A 20,884-nucleotide genomic window follows, 5' to 3' on the forward strand; every position below is an offset into this window, starting at 1 on the left:
TAAAATGCAAAGAAATCAGTAATCACTAGGCCACCCACCACAGTGAATTTTTAAAATCCATTAAAAGTACAAATAAATCCAGGTGCATGGCCCCAATCAAACAAACAACACTAGTTTTACAACTTACTTGTGAAATCTAAAATACAAAGAGTCCTTAAATCCAATGGGATTTGCAACAAAGAGGGATCCTTCCAGCTCCAAATCCAAATGAAAAGTGACCAGGAGATGGACAAATCACTGAGAGGAGCCTGCTGGACAGGAACAGGAAGATGGAGACTCTTGGGCACTTCTTCCAGTTGAAAAAAAGTTTCTAAAAACAGGACTCCTCGCAAAAAAAAAAAAAACACTGCCAAATGTCAATTTGAGGAGGGTTTTTAACTTCAAATTGTAAGTTCTGGAAGATTTTGATGCTTCTCAAGGAGGAAATCTTCCCAAGATTGTAGACGTGGTAGATCCTACACTTTGGGATCGGGTACAGCAGAAAACATCTGCAAGAAGTAGCAGGTGTGCCTGATGGATGAGTTGTCAACCGCAAGGGCCCGACAGGTTGCTCTCACGTGAAATTACATTTAGAGTGTGTGGACCAAAAAAAAGGTCTGCTCCATTGCGGAGTGTGGAATTTAACGGTAACCCCGCATACTCCGCAAAATGCGTAAACTCCGCAAATGGAGCAGAGTTTTACTCCCGGGCTTCCATTAAACTTCATACAAGCAATAAGGATGTAAATACAGCTTGCAGCCTGGAGCCATGTAGAAAATGCAGAGGTGATAAGGTTTTGGTGGGATAAGGGGAGATGATCTTAAAATTGGCACACACTGTAAGAGTGAGATTTTATATAGTGATTTGAGCTGGGCAAAAAAGGTTAGAAAGCAGCTGGGGGAAATTTGTAGGAGACTAACAAATAAATATTGATGTTGGTAGCTCTGAAATTCAGATTTCTAAAGTGGAGTTGCCAGCATTGATGACAAAGCATCCAAGAGATCATGATATTGGGTGCCTAAATGAAAAGCGCAATACAGTTCATGAGAAAGTTATGGGATAGGGACAATAGATACCCCTATGTGGACACATTGCCAAATCCCTTTCTTAGACATGCACTTTTGAAGTTAAAAGCTGGATTAAATCCCTGTCTTGAAAATAAGTTTGCTAGACTGGCAATCACAGATGACATGGGGTAGTGTACATGCGGGTTAAATATAAAGTGAGATTGTCTTCATGTTTTATAGGACTGACTACGGTTTCTCTCCATACGTAACATTTTAAATCGTAATTTATCAATAGATGTTCTAACAGGAATCTTTTTCATGTGACTTGCTCAATTGGAAAGTTTTTAACAGCAGGTAAAGGATTTTAAAAAGTAGATTATACTAGTTAACATTTTGAAGTTTGGAGCTCTAGTATATCTCTGTGTCATGGTTGTTACTCTAGGATGTATTTATGATAATGGATGTGTACTATTTTAATATAAGAAAGCAATCTGTATATTGTATGTATATTGTATGATGGAATTTTAACCTCTTCACCACAGCGCGGGCGGGGTTAGGGGGTGGACATGGCGCTCCTTTACTCCTGATGGCATGAGTCACAGGCGGTGTGTGCTCATGACGGCGTGGAGCTGTCATGACCCTGCCCACTCACTAATTCACCTGCACAGGCGGGGAATTAGTGTCGCGCAGGCGAAGCGTGGGCGGAGTGGCAGTTGATGACGGCCCCATGCCGTCATGAGCACACGCCGCCCATGGTTCATGACGGCGTCGAGCCATCATGACCATGGAAAGGGTTAATGTATAGTTATTATTTATTTAATTTTAAAGGCCAGTTGTCTAAATAAACTTAACATTTGGATCTGATCTGATCTGAGTATGTAATAAGTTCAGTACAAATAAATAGTTTATGATGACATGAGATACTAGTGGTTAAAGACAGTACTGATGGTGGATACTGCTTGTCAAAACAACAAATAACTGTGGGTCTCCAATAGAACTATGTGTGAAAAAACTAGCCGTCTCTCTGCTACAAGAAGGCAGACTACTGGACAGGAAACCACTGTGAAAAATGTCCATCAGTTACACGATACGTACCGCCCAGTACATCATTTGGTCTACTTCACAGTAGGTAGCCCAATGTCCATCTCCAAGTATATTTAAAGGAGATAAATGACTGGTGGATGTTGTTATTGTTGTAACTGTAAGCAGTGCATATGTGATTTTAGTGAAAAATTGTGAAAAAGTGTTCAGAGTAAAATTGGATAGGGCATGCAATGTAAACTTTATTCTGGAGCCATGCCCTTCCAAATATAAAACCAATAAGGTGCAATGTAGTCAGATGTTTCAAACAAATACCTTCTGACTGGGTTATCTGGTCGACATGTTTCTGCGGACTTACACGGTCAAAGGTAGTACCTGCCGCTTCCTCAGGACCCATAAACTAAATTGCTACTGCTTATGTGTGAAAAAAATATATAAGAAATGAAAAATAAATTTTCGTGAACATTAATGCTGAAAGTCATTAGTTCACTTACAGTTTTCCTCCTTTGGTATAGAAGTCCATTAATAAATTCGCCAGGATATCCACACATAGATAAAAATAAACAAAATGCAATAACACAATCGTTAGTAAAGGTTATAATTTAGACATTGCTATCATGTGAATATTCGCATAAAAGGTATATTAACCTAAGTATGCCCTCCAATGTTCATTCATAACATAGGACTCACCTCAATTTATGAGGGGAAAGGCCTCGCCTCACCTGGCAAACAGCTCAGGGACATGAAGCACCGCTCTGTGTTGTAGAAAATATATTTTAGAGTTTAGGAAGAAGACACGTGACTATTCAAAGGTGTACATCTCGCTCACAATAGAATGTATATTACTTGTTTTCAATTTTTTTAAATTTTTTTAAATTTTATGTATCCAAAATGTTCCATTGCTCATTTATTTAAGTTGCTATCATTACAAAGCGTTCCATTAGCTGAACACATCAGCGCATTACTCGAGCAGGTCTATGCAGAGTAACACTCATAGCTTGTTCTTTTAAATAGGTGCTTCCTCTCGTTTAGCAAACCTACCCTGTCTCATCACGGACACGGTTGCGCCACAGTTACACAATGTGAGCGGCATATTTAACAAGACCGCCTTGTATGTATGTTCTTGCATTAATGTTCACGAAAATTTATTTTTCATTTCTTATATATTTTTTTCACACATAAGCAGTAGCAATTTAGTGTATGGGTCCTGAGGAAGCGGCAGGTACTACCTTTGGCCGTGTAAGTCCGCAGAAACATGTCGACCAGATAACCCAGTCAGAAGGTATTTGTTTGAAACATCTGACTACATTGCACCTTATTGGTTTTATATTTGGAAGGGCATGGCTCCAGAATAAAGTTTACATTGCATGCCCTATCCAATTTTACTCTGAACACTTTTTCACAATTTTTCACTAAAATCACATATGCACTGCTTACAGTTACAACAATAACAACATCCACCAGTCATTTATCTCCTTTAAATATACTTGGAGATGTACATTGGGCTACCTACTGTGAAGTAGACCAAATGATGTACTGGGCGGTACGTATCGTGTAACTGATGAACATTTTTCACAGTGGTTTCCTGTCCAGTAGTCTGCCTTCTTGTAGCAGAGAGACGGCTAGTTTTTTCACACATAGTTCTATTGGAGACCCACAGTTATTTGTTGTTTTTCATAAGCTTTTAGGGGGATAATTACTGTGCTTGGTCGTTAAACTGCCCCTTGAACCCTCCCCAAATTGTATGTATGTATGGATACTGCTTGTCACCATTTACAATATATATACATAACATTTTCATCGCCTTATTTTTTTAGAAAATCGATCTGTTGCTGTCTAAGGTTTTGCTATTCTATTGGTGAAGGCAGCTGGACTGCTATCAGAAACCATGCCGTGTACAATGATAGCTGATACCCTCTTATATGCTCATATTAACCCTAGCTGTGCAGGCCTTGTTGCTTCTGATGTAGTCGGAATCTTTCTCATGCTTCTCAGGGTTCGCAACATTGAACAAGGTGCTAAGAAGCGGACTCCAGTAGCTTCGAAAATAGTTTATTTCTTCCAAAAAATGCACCATCACAGTGCCAGCCATCTAGGTCAGCACAAAGTCTTCAATTCCATCCAAACTGAATAGCTACCATGGGGACCATGAATATTCCTAGCAGGTGCCACTTAAAATGTTTAAGGAAACAGACTAAAGACATTCACAATGCAATAACATCAAGATCTGCAACTACAACACATAACCCATACACAGCATTAATAAAAACTAGGTAAAATACAAAGGAAAAATAAGTCACTATCAAAAGGAATAACATAAACGAATAACAACAAAAGGGGAATCATCTCAGAATATAATATTTAAACCAACCAGGGGTTTTCCTAGATCTCGTAAAATATGGTTTTGTCTACACACCTCCTGAAACCCCTTCCTTGTAAGAATCTCCTGATGACGATCTCTTCGACCACTTACCATCATTACCACTGTGAGAATTAGTACCTCCCTCCTCATACTTCACCAATCTGGAGATGCTCCAAGTTTCCTAACGCATTGTAATCAGTCCCTTAGTTTAGTTACTTAAAACCCAATAACCCCACAAAACTCAAAACCTGCAACTAAAAAAATATTTGCACTATTAATATAAATATTAATCAACAAACACATTTTCATTGATTAAATATTAATTATTAATTCATTATAATTAACATACTTTCCGCAGTAAATCCCCACAAAGCACACAACACACTCATAACATGTAACAAAAAATTATTTACATAAACAACATAATTCATTAATTGCTTAAAATGTATTTACTTCCCACCCCATGCCCCTACAAAACACATGATTCACATCTAAAAAGAAACATTTGCTCAACAAACATAATTAATTTTTAATTAAACAAATATTAATTAATTCATTAGAAACAAATGATAATTATTAAACTTAATTAATTTTCATCCTTTATCCCTATAAACTCCACAACCTGCACCTAAAATTAAGCTTTAAAAAACATGAATTACACAATTAAAACTCTTTTTCAAATAAAGAACTAATGGTATTTAACAGCTAATTATAAAGTAATTAAAAATAATTTACTCCCGCCCTATAGTCCTATAAACCCAAAACCTGCACCTAAAAAATTTAAATAAACAATTAACATAATTAATTATCAAACAGTAATTAAGATAAATTATCAACTAATCATGAATTAATTAAAAATAAATTACTTCCCATCCATTACTCCTATAACCGCATAACTCACACCTTGAAAATTGACACAATTAATTATCAATTAATTAACTAATAATAATAATAATGTTGAGAAGTGGACTCCAGAGGCTTCCACAAAGGTTTACATGCACCACCAACAGTGCCAGCCAGCCAGGTCAGCACTTAGGGCCTGATTATGATGGCGGTAAGATAGCCACCGTTAGCCTGTCGGTGGCAGTCCCACCGCCACTGAACCATGGAGGTCCGCCTGCCACATTATAATGGCGGGCGGATGGTTGGCGTCGACATACCATACATCCTACGGGCTCAAGAAGCGTGTTGGTGCATCGGTGGGACTTGTATCCCTACAACAGTGACCATGCCTGCTCAGGCACTGCCATAGGTATTACAATATCCCTTTCTGCTGGCCGTCTCATGGCAGTTAACCCGCAATGAAAAGGCAGCGAGAAGTGACTTTAAGTGCCCTTAGCAGGCCCCTCTTCCCCCCTTGCTCTCAGCCTTGTGTTCTGAGTGGCACCTATGGTGGCCCACTACATATCCCTGCACCATGTGGTAGTCACAGTGCCTGCCACATAGTGCAGGGATATGCAAAATTTGTAGTGCTGCGTGTGCTTGCAGCTAGCCGCACACGTTGCAGTACAAAACTTGTACATTGTGACCACTTTGCAGGTGGTTGCATCTTAATCTCTAAGGCGGGACCGCCGACATCTATTTGGGTGATCCCATTCCCAACAGGATGCCGGTCAGACGAAAGTCCGACCGCCATCATAATCAGGCCCATAGTCGTAAATGCCATCCAAATTGAATTGCTACCATGGAAACTATGAACATTCCTAGTAGGTGGTACTTACAATTCTTAAAGAAACAGACTAACGACATGCACAATATAATGTGGGAGGGAGGGCACTTGCTCTTGCACTTTAATTGCAATTAAATGGATTGCTGGCATTGACTCTTGTAATGTGGCTTTTGTTTGTGTTTACGATCTAACTAAACACTTTTTGGATTGACAACGAGGTCCGCGCCTGTTGTTTCCGTCACGTTTGGCGGTCAGGATTCAGCGTTGAATATAATAACATGATTAGGTGGCCTTGCAACCATGGGGGCCCTGCTGGGGGCCCCCAAAGCTGTTTTCCAATGCCTTTTTGTGCCAGAAAGGCCAATATAAAAAGGCAGTGGGAAACTGCCATCGTAATCCCTCGGCCAGAAGGAGCGGCCGGGCGGATTACTGTGGTCCTTCCGAATGGCGGACTGGCCTACAGTTGGAGCCCTTCCTGCCCACATCGTAATCGGGCCCGTAGAGTCTGGAACTGCTTGGCCCTTTGCCACATGTGATTACTGAATGAATCCAGGCCAGTTTCTGCACAGAATTCTACCTGCTTTTATCAGGACTGAAGTCAATGGGCCCGGTTCACAAAGGTAAACTGTGGGGCAGATCTACAAGAAACAAACGCAGCGCAGTGTCACAAGCCATTTTGCTGCGCCGCGCTGCATTAATTTCAAAGCACAGGGATGCAACATATTTTCAACAATATGTTGCAATTCTGGCTTCCCACTGCGCTGGCGCACAAACTGCTGCCATGCGCCAGCGCAGGCACCCTTGCACCAAGGTGCAAGGATGCCTGCGTTGGGGGAAGATTGTTTTTGTGAGGTAAAGAGCACCTTCCTGCACAAAAATTAATAATTAAGGTGATTTACTCTTCCAATGTGTGCTGTAGAATGCAGCATGCATTGAAAGAGGAAAAAACGAGGAGAAATGAAAATATTTCTCCTCGTTGCACCTCGCTAGGCATTCTGACGCATTTCCAGATTTACAATTTCTTTTAGATCTGGAAATGCATCAGTGGACATGGGTGTTGCTTCGTGTGGCCAGGAGGAAAAGATGCATTTTGGGGCAGAGTTGTGGATTGGAGCTGAGTAGGTCTGCCAGAGTCAGAGTTTGTGATCTCCACATGAATTTGTTCAATCTTTGATGTAAAGAATTGGGCGAGATCGTCACATTGACGTTCTTTTAGTGGAAGTGGATTGGCAGTAATTTTGGAGCCGGCCAGACTGAAGAGAGTTTTTGAGCAGTTGGCTGCTTTGGAAATGGTGTTTGAAATTAAACTGGCCTTCGTAGAGTTGCACAGTTTATGATAAGTATTTCTGGCCTTGGTGTAAATGGTTTTAGATTCAGGTGCATAGTCTTTCCTCCATTTGCGTTCTAACGTTTTGCATTTTGATTTTTCCTTTTTTAGGGAGTCGTTAAACCAAGGAGCAGGAGGTCGATGGTTATTAAGTTGTTTGTACAAGAGAGGAAGACAAGAGTCTATCGCATTTCAAAGCCAGCTATGAATGTTAGTAGCGGAAGTGTCAACTTGATGGTCAGTGAAGGGTGCATTGGAATATAGGATCGTATTTAGAGCAGCTACACCGAGTTTTTTCCAATTTCTTTTAGATGTCATCAAGGAAGGGGAGATGGGGGCCAAGGAAGTAGGAGGGGTAAAGCTAAATTTGGAAAGAAAATGGTCGGACCAGCACAAAGGTACTGCAGGGGTGCATTTGATGTAGGAAAGATTCGAACAGGTGTCCAGCTATATGTGTTGGGCAGGAATTAAGTAGGTTGATGTTCAGTGCAGCTAAGTCAGCAATAAAGTTGCTGCACGTAGAAATGGACAGATCGTCCAGATGTAGATTGAGGTCGCCTAAGAGCGTGAAGTATTTGGAGTTCATGAGTAGAGGAGTAATATAACTAGGGAACAAGGTAGTCCAAGGTATTCGGTGTCCAGGTGGGCGTTAAACAAGCAAACCAGTGAGCGTGAAGTTGGGGTTTAAAGCTAGCTTAAAAAGTGCGGCTTTACAGTTCGGGATGTCTATAGGATCAAACCTGCATTGAAGGCAATTTTTTAAAATAATAGCTATGCCCCCTCCAAATTTGGAAACTCTGTCTAATTAGACTATAGCAGAGCTTGGTGGTAATGCTGCAGCTATGTCAGGACCGGCGCTCTCGTGAAGCCAGGTCTCAGTGAGGAATACAGCGTCTGGCTGTGCGTCCAGAAGAAGGTTGGAAATGTCTAAGTTGTGTTTGGGAAGTGAGCGACAGTTAAGACTGAGGAACACAAGGTCCTTCGTGGGTAGGGCAGTAGTATGAGTATAAGAGGTGTGACTAGTTGTAGTAGGGGAATATAGCTGGTTAATAGAGGGGGAAAACTTACAACATGAACAGGTTTTATCGGCTATATTGTCTGCAGAGTAGATTGGGCACCCTTTTCCAGAGAGAGGGCGGAGAGTTAGAATTTGATCAGGTGTAAGCGTAAGTCATTTTGAAGCCATTTGATCAGGGGTTGTGGCCCCAGGCCCCGGTCGGGCGCGGACGGGAGCAGACGGGCTTGCCTTAGGCGTGCCTTCGGTGCACCAGCGGCGCGTCCACTGCGCGGGTCAACAGGCATCTGCTTAATGTAGAGGACGGGGCTCTAGGTCACGTGACCGTCGGAGCTTCACCTCTACTCGTCCTGCCGGTAGTGAGCAGGTAAGGGGACTGGATTTTGCAGATCACCCCCCACAACAATCAGGCGTAAAGCCCGCGGTGGACCGAGGTGAGTGCAGGTATTAAAAACAACAATGAAAGCAATTTGGTAGTTCTAGTGCAAGCAGCGAATTTTAAAAAACACAGGTGTCATTTCAAGGGGCAGAGAAGGAATGCAGTGTCTACCAACAGGAATTAGCAAGGTTTAGACCTACTCAACTCGCTGCTTTCCTAATTATGCGCGCATCCACTGCGCGGGTCAACAGGATCTGCTTAATGTAGAGGACAGGGCTCTAGGTCACGTGACCGTCGGAGCCCTGCTTCTACTCGTCCCACCAGTAGTGAGCAGGCAAGGGGACTGCATTTTGCAGATCACCCTCCACAACAATCAGGCATAAAGCCCGTGATGGACCAAGGTGAGTGCAGGTATTAAAAACAAGAATGAAAGCAATTTGGTAGTTCTAGTGCAAGCGGCGAATTTTAAAAACACACCGGTGTCGTTTCATGGGGCAGAGAAGGAATGCAGTGTCTACCAACAGGAATTAGCGAGGTTTACAACTTACTCCACTCGCTGCTTTCCTAATTCTGCGCGCATCCGCTGCGCGCGTCAACAGGCATCTGCTTAATGTAGAGGACGGGACTCTAGGTCACGTGACCGTCGGAGCTCCGCCTCTACTCGTCCCGCCGGTAGTGAGAAGGCAAGGGGACTGGATTTTGCAGATCACCCTCCACAACAATTAGGCGTAAAGCCCGTGGTGGACCGAGGTGAGTGCAGGTATTAAAAACAACAATGAAAGCAATTTGGAAGTTCTAGTGCAAGCGGCGAAATTTAAAGACACAGGTGTTGTTTCATGGGGCAGAGAAGGAATGCAGTGTCTACCAACAGGAATTAGCAAGGTTCACAACTTACTCAACTTGTTGCTTTCCTAATTATGCACGCGTCCACTGTGCGGGTCAACAGGCATCTGCTTAATGTAGAGGACGGGGCTCTAGGTCACGTGACCGTCAGAGCCCTCCCTCTACTCGTCCCGCCAGTAGTGAGCAGGCAAGGGGACTGGATTTTGCAGATCACCCTCCACAACAATCAGGCGTAAAGCCCGCGGTGGACCGAGGTGAGTGCAGGTATTAAAAACAACAATGAAAGCAATTTGGTAGTTCTAGTGCAAGCGGCGAATTAAAAAAACACAGGTGTCGTTTCATGGGGCAGAGAGGGAATGCAATGTCTACCAACAGGAATTAGCGAGGTTTACAACTTTCTCCACTCGCTGCATTACTAATTCTGCGCGCGTCCGCATGATAGGGGTTTGACATGGGTGTTGCCGCGCCTAACAAATTCAAATTCAAAGTATTGTGTGAACAAGGGTGATATTTCCAAGCACAGGTTAAGTCACGTAGGGTGACTTTACCTCTACTTGTAAATATCACTCAGCAGGCTGCGCTACTGGTGCGTCACGCAACGTTATGCACTGGCGGCGCAAGGGGCTTGTAAATCTGCCCCTTACACATTTGTGTAAGTTTACCGATTTTCGGTATTCCCAAAGGTAAACTTAGATCAAAAGTCTAACTTTACTACTTTTCAGTTTTCACAATGGTAAGTAAAGGTAGAAGTTTGATTTAAGTTTACCCTGCATGACTACCAAAAAATAGTAAAGTTAGAGTTTTGGTCTAGGTTTACCTTTGTAAATACCAAAAAGTAGTAAACTTACACAAAATTCTAAATGTATCTTTGTAAATCATGGCCTATATCACTAAGTGGTCGATTCCAATCTTGCGACGAAGGCCTCTGTGTCAGATTTGAAATGTGCATAAACTAATCCGTACCCCTTATTCCCGACCGGATCGCCCCCAAGTCCGAACGACCAAGTACGACGCAAATATCTCGTCCACGTCGACTGAATCGTTACCGAACCCAATCCTGTCAGTTTAAATTGTTCGCAGCTGAATCGTGCTGCGCAATGAAGCCAGCTTCTGAACGAGCGAGTACGATGCACGATTTGGACAGCCGTATCGACTCGGTTTTGCTGAGACAAAAACGCTGGGGGAATTGAACTTCAGGGGATGTAGCAGGCCCCCCTTCTCCCGTGGCACACAGAATCAGTCCTGTGGGTGTACCCATGGGTCAAACCATTCCATGCATGCACAGTGTGGCGGGCAACACAGCGAGATCAGAATCGGCCCCTATGTGTCAGTCATATGGGAAGCTTAGGACTTTATTACAAGTCTGGCGGTCCACGGGCAGCCAGACGTAGGGGGGAGCAGTGGTGGCTGTCTTTAGACCACCCTATTACAACCAGGGAAGTTGGGCCACACTGGGACCAGCACAACCGCAATGGATGAGAGATCTCTGTCGGTAGCGCGGCGGTATTGAGGCACTAATATATGCTTGGCCGGCCGCTGCAGCTCTGCCAAGCATATTACAAGTTTCCTCACCACCACATTTTTCATGGTATACAACCCCCATGAAAAATGTGGCAGTGAGGAAACGAAGGGGGCCCTATGGGGCCCCCTGGTGCCTCACACATTGAGGACACACACAGGGGGACCCCACATGTGCCCCCTGTAGGCAGGCACACCAGTATCTGCACATGCAGGTACTTCCTTTGACATTCCAATTGCGGTAGGAACGCCAACGAACCACCAGCCAGACAGGAAAAAACTCCTGATTTGGTGGAAGGTTCCTACATGGGTTTAGCAGTGAGGGAGTGGGGAGGGCCTTTGTCTAATGCAGCCTATGCTGTATTGCTAATACCATGTAACAAATCACAGCAGCAGTAGACCGTGTACACCAAGTATAGATCAGAAATTAGCAACAAAATAGGTTCACTCACGCCCACAGATAGAGCATGTAAACATGAGCACAATTAAGAAAGAGTTCTCACTACATGTGAATGCAATACAGAGTAATGTACAATTGCAATCAATGAACAAAGGAAAACTAAGCAGAAACTCTTAAATCTAACTGCTCAACCTAGCCTGAAGGCCCTGGCAGCAACAGTGCAGGCTTTCCTCGGTTTAATATGGGCTGTGCGGGTGAAACTTGACCTGCTCTGCACTTGACATGTTTGGTGGATACAGCAGGCAGACTCCAATTCCCATCAGTGTCAATCCAGACCTTCAATCACCCACAAACAAAAAGTAGAGCTTGCATTTCGAATCGTAAAGACAAACGGAGCCCGGTGCTGACACTGTTGAAAAGTCACTAACAACCTCTTCCCACACATGGCAGCCGGACAGGAGCCAGCAGAACTCAGACGTTCGATTCTGGACGTCAGATGACTGCCTGGTAGCGGCCAGCGGCTGATTGATAGGTTTCCGTTGCCTTACGGCCCTGCTGCTGTAGGAGCATTCTTATAATGAGGTTTGGGGGCCTGGGCTTTCCAGAATCAGCGAAAGACTGGCACCCGCCAGCAGGAGTAAAAACAACTATATTTCTCTATATAGTCTCTCGGGCAGAAAGGTATACCTGACCCAGTACCGCTCTCACGTGAGCCCCAGAGCTGTGGGATTATCGGTCACAGACAGGGTGATGCCCCTGTCAAATAGGCGGTAGTGACAGATCATAAGCACTTGAGCTCACACTGTGTAACTGTGGGCTTGAGACAGTGGGTACAGAAGGCGTATCGATGTCTGTGTCAGTGGAAGAGGAGAAATGGCGCATGCAGTGGAGTGGCAGACATACTTGTCTGTATTAGTGGTGCGAACAGATAGAACATGTCTAGTAGCTTCGTGCTAAAGTGATGGAGGAGAAAAACGATGTAATGTTTAGGGCTGGCCTGACAGCACAGCTTAAACCCCACACTGTGTGTTCATCTAAAAAATGGGCATATGCTTGCTCAGTGCAGTGAGATGGGGGGAGGGGGAAACTCAAATTACCTAACTAAAAAAGCAGAGTGCTGCAGGGGGTAGGGGTGAGATGACCAACTTTCGGGATGGACTGTTTTCTTGAGGAACATGGTCAGTACTAATTTGAATGAGGTGGATCTCTGTCTCAGTAGTGCCTCCTTCACAAAGGCAGAGGAGCATCACCCCACTGCTTTTCAGCAGTGTAAGAAAGGAAAAATAAAATGATAATAACACAATGTTATTATCATTTTCTTTTTCCCTGCAGAAGCAGTTTTGCGGGGCGGGGTATGGCTGGGCTGCTCTGCTAACAGATCAGCTGGGCGGGGTAATGAGCGCCTTCTGTCAGTGCACATGACAGTTTAGCCGGCCGTCTTGGGCTGGCCAAACCGGCATGCACACTTTGCATGTTCTACACTGGCTATATTGCACAGCCTGGGTAGAGAACATGCATAGGCTCCTACTGGCAGCTTTGAGTGCTGCTGTTAAAAGTTAAATTTATTTTTGCTCTTTTTTCTTTCTCCCACACTCTCCTCTTCTCCCCGCCTAGCCTTCCCCCTCCCTGCCCCGCCATCCCTGATCCTTGCCAGCCACTGCTGCTCTGACTAAAGTAGCACAGTGGGGAATTAATGATGGGTTGAAATAATACCCCAATAGATAACAATTGGTTAAGCCATTTGCAAGCATTCATCCCCTCACCAGTAGTAATCCTGGAAACCTGAGACTGGCGCACTTTTCCAAGCCTACTACTGCCAATGTTTGTGAATTCAAAAAATAATTACATTTGCACCCATGAGTGCAGATTTACATTTATTTTGGTAAACCAGTCACTACATACATTAGGATTTCCACTCAAAAAAATGAACAAGTTAAAAGCTCTTGGTGAAATGAGAATGATGAGTAAAATTAAACAGACAAGCAAACCTGACGCATGGCCACCAGAGCCAACTACCAAGCCTACAACACATTTGGGGAGTGTCACATACCAAACACCCCGATTGAAGCTACCTACCTGCCTGTCCCACCTGTGCCTGGTAGTTTGACTGGAAACTCATGAAAATGGTCACATACAACACAACAGGCACAAAATGAAATGATCCCCGCAGTAGGATCGCAAGTATTTTCATTGCATGCACTATTCCTTGTTATTGCTACAAAATGCCTTAATTGTAGAGTTATCAAATCGGTGGGAAGGGCTACATGTTTCCAACCCTCACCGTTTACAACTGATTTTATTAGGTGACTAATGTTCCCACGCACTAAGCTCAAGTTGCACGGACGCGCGCTGTGCTCTGATAGAAGCTGCTGGGCTGAGTAGCATTTTTGCACATATTTTTAATCTTGCTATTTTAAAGATTGATTTATTTTACTTCTGTCGCTCACCTTATTGCTTCCTTTGTTTCCCTCTCCCCGGTCCACCACGAGCTCTGTTGGATTGTTGTGGAGGGAGGCTCTGTACACTTTTACTCTTCCGGTTAAAGGGAGGTTGGCGCTCTAGTGCCCCAGCCCCCTCTATATAAGTGGTTGCCTCAGACGACGCGCAGCGGAAGCGCAAAGCAGGCGTGCCAGAGGCAAACCCGTATGCGCCCGTCCGTGCCTGGACATCGCCAGGTAGGTCGCTCCCCCTCCGCATAGCACCGCCTGTGCCTCCCTGCCCAGCTGCTGCTATTGAGGAATTTCGAGGCCCTCTTCCACACGCAGGCTACCACCTGCGCCTCATCCCTGGTGGCCAGTGGTAGGCCATAGGTTTGCTCATTCTCCATTGTATTGCCTGTATTTTCTTTCATTGTTCCCATTGTAGTGATTGCATTTTCATTGTTGTGTCTGTGACTGCTGTTGTCTGTTTCCCCCGCTGCCTGTACGTGATCTGTGCCCGTTGTCTCCCTCTGTTCCCCTCACTGCCCCCGTGTCCCTCTGCCCATTTTTGCCTTCTGTTGCTTATCTGTCCCTGCATTTCTGTGACCTTTCTGCCTTCTGTGCCACTCGTTTCTCCTCGTTTTTTGTGACCTTTCTGCCCTTTCTTGTGACCTTTGTGCCTCTGTGCCACTCGTTTCCCCCCTTATTTGTGACCTTTCTGCCTTTTCTTGTAACCTTTTTGCCTTCTATGCCACTCGTTTCCACCCATTTTTTGTTATCTTTCTGCCCTTTCTTGGGACCTTTCTGTTCTCTGTGGCACTCGTTTCCCCCTGTTTTTTGTGACCTTTCTGCCCTTTCTTGTGAATTTTGTGCCTCTGTGCCACTCGTTCCCCCACATTTTTTGTGACCTTTCTGCCCTTTCTTGGGACCTTTGTGCCTCTGTGCCACTCGTTTCCCCTGTTTTTTGTGACCTTTCTGCCCTTTCCTGTGACCTTTCTGCCTTCTGTGCCATTCGTGTCCCCGTGTTTTGTGACCTTTCTGCCCTTTCTTGTGACCTTTGTGCCTCTGTGCCACTCGTTTCCCGCTGTTTTTTGTGACTTTTCTGCCCTTTCTTGTGACCTTTCTGCCTTCTGTGCCACTCGTTTCCCCCTGTTTTTCTGACCTTTCTGCCCTTTCTTGGGACCTTTCTGCTCACTGTGCCACTCGTTTCCCCCATTTTTTCTGACCTTTCTGCCCTGTCTTGTGACCCTTGTGCCTCTGTGCCACTCGTTTCCCACCGTTTTTTGTGACCTTTCTGCCCTTTAATGGGACCTTTGTGCCCTCTGTGCCACTCGTTACCCCCCATTTTTTTGTGACCTTTCTGCCCTTTCTTGGGACCTTAGTGCCTCTGTGCCACTCGTTTCCCCCTGTTTTTTGTGATCTTTCTGCCCTTTCTTGAGACCTTTCTGCCATCTGTGCCACTCATTTCCCCCCATTTTTTGTGACCTTTCTGCCCTTTCTTGGGACCTTTGTGCCTCTGTGCAACTCGTTTCCCCCCGTTTTTTGTGACCCTCCTGCCCTTTCTTGTGACCTTTCTGCCGTCTGTGCCACTCGTTTCCTCCCATTTTTGTGACCTTTCTGCCCTTTCTTGGGATCTTTGTGCCTCTGTGCCACTCGTTTCCCCCATTTTTTGTGACCTTTCTGCCATTTCTTGTGACCTTTGTGCCTCTGTGCCACTTGTTTTTCCCGTTTTTGTGACCTTTCTGCCCTTTCCTGTGACCTTTCTGCCTTCTGTGCCACTCGTTCCCCCCGTTTTTGAGACCTTTCTGCCCTTTCGTGTGACCTTGTGCCTCTGTGCCACTCAGTTCCCCCCGTTTTTTCTGACCTTTCTGCCCTTTCTTGGGACCTTAGTGCCTCTGTGCCACTCGTTTCCCCCTGTTTTTTATGATCTTTCAGCCCTTTCTTGAGACCTTCCTGCCATCTGTGCCACTCATTTCCCCCCATTTTTTGTGACCTTTCTGCCCTTTCTTGGGACCTTTGTGCCTCTGTGCAACTCGTTTCCCCCCGTTTTTTGTGACCTTCCTGCCCTTTCTTGTGACCTTTCTGCCTTCTATGCCACTCGTTTCCTCCCATTTTTGTGAACTTTCTGCCCTTTCTTGGGATCTTTGTGCCTCTGTGCCACTGGTTTCCCCTGATTTTTGTGACCTTTCTGCCCTTTCTTGTGACCTTTGTGCCTCTGTGCCACTCGTTTCCCCTGTTTTTTGTGACCTTTCTGCCCTTTCCTGTGACCTTTCTGCCTTCTGTGCCACTCGTTCCCCCCATTTTTGAGACCTTTCTGCCCTTTCGTGTGACCTTGTGCCTCTGTGCCACTCATTTCCCCCCATTTTTTGTGACTTTTCAGCCCTTTCTTGTGACCTTTCTGCCTTCTGTGCCACTCGTTTCCCCCTGTTTTTGTGACCTTTCGGCCCTTTCTTGTGACCTTTCTGCCCTCTGTGCCACTCGTTTCCCCCGTTTTTTCTGACCTTTCTGCCCTTTCTTGTGACTTTTGTGCCTCTGTGCTACTCGTTTCCCCCAGTTTTTTGTGACCTTTCTGCCCTTTCTTGGGACCTTTCTGCTCTCTGTGCCACTCGTTTCCCCCCATTTTTCTGACCTTTCTGCCCTTTCCTGTGACCTTTGTGCCTCTGTGCCACTCATTTCCCCCCGTTTTTCTGACCTTTCTGCCCTTTCTTGGGACCTTAGTGCCTCTGTTACCCCTATATCTGTGTGGGAAACTCCCACAACACTAAAGTACAAGCACTTATATGCAATAGTAAATATAGAAAATTTCTTCAAGTGTAGGTCCAGAAACACACAAAGGTGTCCATGTAATAACAATAGCGGAAGAGTTGTTCCCAATTTCTTTTTATTTTCTTTATGTTGTAATTTGCTCTGCCTAAAACAACCAGCCGACACAGGTTTTGTCAGGGTGTCATATCACCTCTGACTCTTCAGGGATGAGAATGATACAAAAGGTTGCGTGAGCATTCACTGGAAGGAGAACCCCCCACTGGGGAATCAGACTCATTTAGTTTGGTGACATTTGTGCATATCACCCATAACAAAGTGGATACCCTAAACAAAAAAATACAATAAAGCACTGTGTGAAGGGGTGACAATAGAACAGGGACACGGTGGAGAAAACCGTGTCTGTCTTTATGGCTGACCATAGGGATACATATATCTAGGCGGCGACATGTGAGGTGAATTGTAGTGTCATAAATATAATTTATAAACCAGAAACTTAAACAATCTTTTCAATTGCTATGCAGGCTTAAAACAAGCAGGAAATACCATTATTTGTTGTGTGCCAATTTACAAATTACTGGAGGCTAAGCTAGAGAGCGGGAAAAAGGGAGAAAAGATGAGGCCTGGGGTGGGCGCGGGGGGGTGCGTCAAAGGATGAAGTAGAAGGCAAATGAATATTAACAAACGGAAATAGGCTGTATGACAACATGAAAATATAATACCTGTGCTGGTGTGTGCAAGGCGGTGTAGTCTGAAAGGATATAGGTGAGAGAAAATATACCTATTAGTTTTAGAGCTGGTAATGGTGGATCGAGTATGCAAACATAGGAGATAAAGGCAATCCTGCCCGCTTTGGCAAAGAAACAGAACTCACCGAGACACCGGTGATAATTCCAACCCCGTGTGTCAAAACAGGCGGGTGAGTAATTGCGTCAGATAAGACGACATTTCTAGGGATCAGTAAGACAAAAGTTGAATCACCATAAATGTAATCAACTGAATGTTCAACATTAACTCACTAAAACGAAGTTCTTCTAATACCTATGCTTTGATGTACTAGAAGGTGTACTCTGGAAGGATATAGTAAAAAGGAGACATCAATATTCTTGTAGTTCATCATACAGGTATGTAGAGGTAAGAAGACTAAGTGGAGAGAGAATCCACTAATGGTAGTCAGCAGACTTACCGAGATGCCAGTGTTAATTCCAACCCGGCACGTATATGATTAGGGTGAGTAAAGCTCCGCATAAAATGACTCATGAGGTGGTATCTGCCAAAATATGAAAGGAGTGGTGTTACGGTTCAGTAATGGAAAAAAGAAAGAGATGTATGAGCAGTGAAAGGGACTTCACGTACGAAAATTCATAGGAGAAAATCATATAACAGGGATACCTGAAAGGAATAAATGAGTGAAACTCCATGAGCCCCAATACGACGGCGTACATATTTGTGTCCAGTCATAGTGCGCTTAGGGATTATAAAAGAATTGTGCAAAGTAAGTAATAACTTACTAACTTAAAATCAAAGCAGGCTTTATAGCACTCTAGTCCCGTCCAATCCACGTGACTAGGTAAAGAATAACACCTCGAACACCGAAAGTGTGTAGCTGCGCTGAAATAAAAACAGACCGGAAAGTTTTTATCAAAGGGGGCTTCCTGGGTAGTTCAACAACCTGAGTACGGGGATAGAAAGATTGGCCCAGAAAAGGGTTAGAATGGCACGTACTGGCCGCACTTACGTTTGTGTAGAGGGAGAGGGTCATCCGTGGCTCGTCTCCAGCGAGTAGTGCTGGAGAAGAGAGGGTCGACCCGGAAGTGTATAAATACATTTTAGGAGATTTACACTGGACCGCGTACCGCGGCTGGTGTAAACCGGAAAAGAGGGAAACTAAATGTAAGGGAAAAGCGATCTTGCGGCAAAAGAATAATAACAACTAGCAAGTGCGGAAGTCTAAGTTGAATAAAAGAGAGTTACAGAGTTATTACCTTTTAACGAGTTAGCCTCAAGGGCAGAACACCCTACATAAATAATGCTGATTGTATAAGATTCTGTATTGAATGCTAGGATATCAAGTTCAAGCCAACTAACCTACAGAGCAATGCCAGAACAAGCATTTACAATGCAATGGTCTTGGCATTATTAAAGGTAGAGCTATTGGCATTGCTCATGACATTTTTTTTTTTTTAAATCATAAATAAATGGCATTGTCATTTACATTGCCAATAGCTTAATCGTTAAATAAATGGCATTGTCATTTACAATGCCAATAGCTTAATTGCTCGCAAATGCATGACCTATTGCATTTACACCCACACAGAGCCACACACACAAAGCCACCCACACACACATACAGAGCCACCCACACAGAGCCACACACACACAGAGCCCCCCACACACACAGAGCCCCCCCACACATACACAGAGCCCCCCACACACACACAGAGCCCCACACACACAGAGCCCCCACACACACAGAGCCACCTCCAAAAAAAGCTACACACACAGAGAGAGCCCAACACACAGAGCCACACAGACAGAGCCCAACACACACAGAGACCCCCCACACACACACACAGAGCCCCACACACACACACAGAGCCCCACACACACACACAGAGCCCCACACACACAGAGCCCCCCACACACAGAGCCCCCCACACACAGAGCCCCCCACAAACACAGCCCCCCACACACACAGAGCCCCCCACACACACAGAGCCCCACATACACACAGAGCCCCACACACACAGAGCCCCACAAGCTTGTACAGGTATAACTAGTTTCAAGTTTTTTTCTTCTAGGAAACAGTCTAAATGTGTATCTGTGGATGAGTATGTTGTGGCACTAAAAAAGTGATAACATGCTCCTTCTACTCTGCCAATTGTAATAAGGGTTCTCCATCCAGTTCTGACTCCGTGATTCAGATTTTTTTTTTACAATGTTATTTTGTTCCTGCAATACAGTAAAAGGACTAGTTGTCAGTCCACTCTTCTCTACCCCACAATCTGCTCAACAATAGCAAAGAGTAAGAATACAAGCTCTCACACCTTCCAAAGTGAATTAAAAAAACTAAATGGTGAATCCATCTAATAACGACATCTAAAGCCTCATGCAATCAATTATCAAACCTCTCGGTTGTACACAGTGCATGAATATGAAGCTTCTGGGTGTGTGCAGAATCCTCACAGAACAACATTTTTCAAAATGAAGCCATGCCAGGCACACGTGCACAACCTGTACCAGAAGCACCTTCCTCTTTTCAGAAAACAAACAGAACAAGTAGAAACATAAAAGCACCACCAAGTCTAAAACGACACTACACCTACAATAAACAGAGAAGGAACAAATAAAAGACAGCATACACACAAAGTACAGACAAATGACTCTCTCGAGTACCACTGCATATTTACATAACCACTAAAGATTGAAATAACTTGACACCACTAGATAAACTCCTGTACATGACCACCCGTCGTGAAGTTTATTGTGAATGGCGCGTCTGTTTTTTATTTCCTTTTTCCCATTTCAAACGCTGTAACTAAAGTGAGATTGAACAGGTGTATTTTTGTGGTAAAGTTGAAACTTCGTTTTCCGCGTTTAACCTCAAGGAGAGACGCGGAATTTTTTGCAGCATCCTTTGCCCATTTGGTCACATTAATGGGCGGGAAAGGACTCTTGCTAGATATATTCTGCGCAATTCTGTGCAATACAGTAAACGGACTAGTTGTCAGTCCACTCTTCTCTACCCCACAATCTGCTCAATGATAGCAAAGAGTAAGAATACAAGCTCTCACACCTTCCAAAGTGAATTAAAAAAACAAAATGGTGAATCCATCTAATAACGACATCTAAAGCCTCATGCAATCAATTATCAAACCTCTCGGTTGTACACAGTGCATGAATATGAAGCTTCTGGGTGTGTGCAGAATCCTCACAGAACAACATTTTTCAAAATGATGCCATGCCAGGCACGCGTGCACAACCTGTTCCAGAAGCACCTTCCTCTTTTCAGAAAACAAACAGAACAAGTAGAAACATAAAAGCACCACCAAGTCCAAAACGACACTACACCTACATTAAACATAGAAGGAAAAAATGAAAGACAGCATACACACAAAGTACAGACAAATGACTCTCTCGAGTACCACTGCATACTTACAT

This window comes from Lissotriton helveticus, chromosome 3_2 (genome assembly GCF_964261635.1).
Source record: "Lissotriton helveticus chromosome 3_2, aLisHel1.1, whole genome shotgun sequence".
Classification (NCBI taxonomy): domain Eukaryota; kingdom Metazoa; phylum Chordata; class Amphibia; order Caudata; family Salamandridae; genus Lissotriton; species Lissotriton helveticus.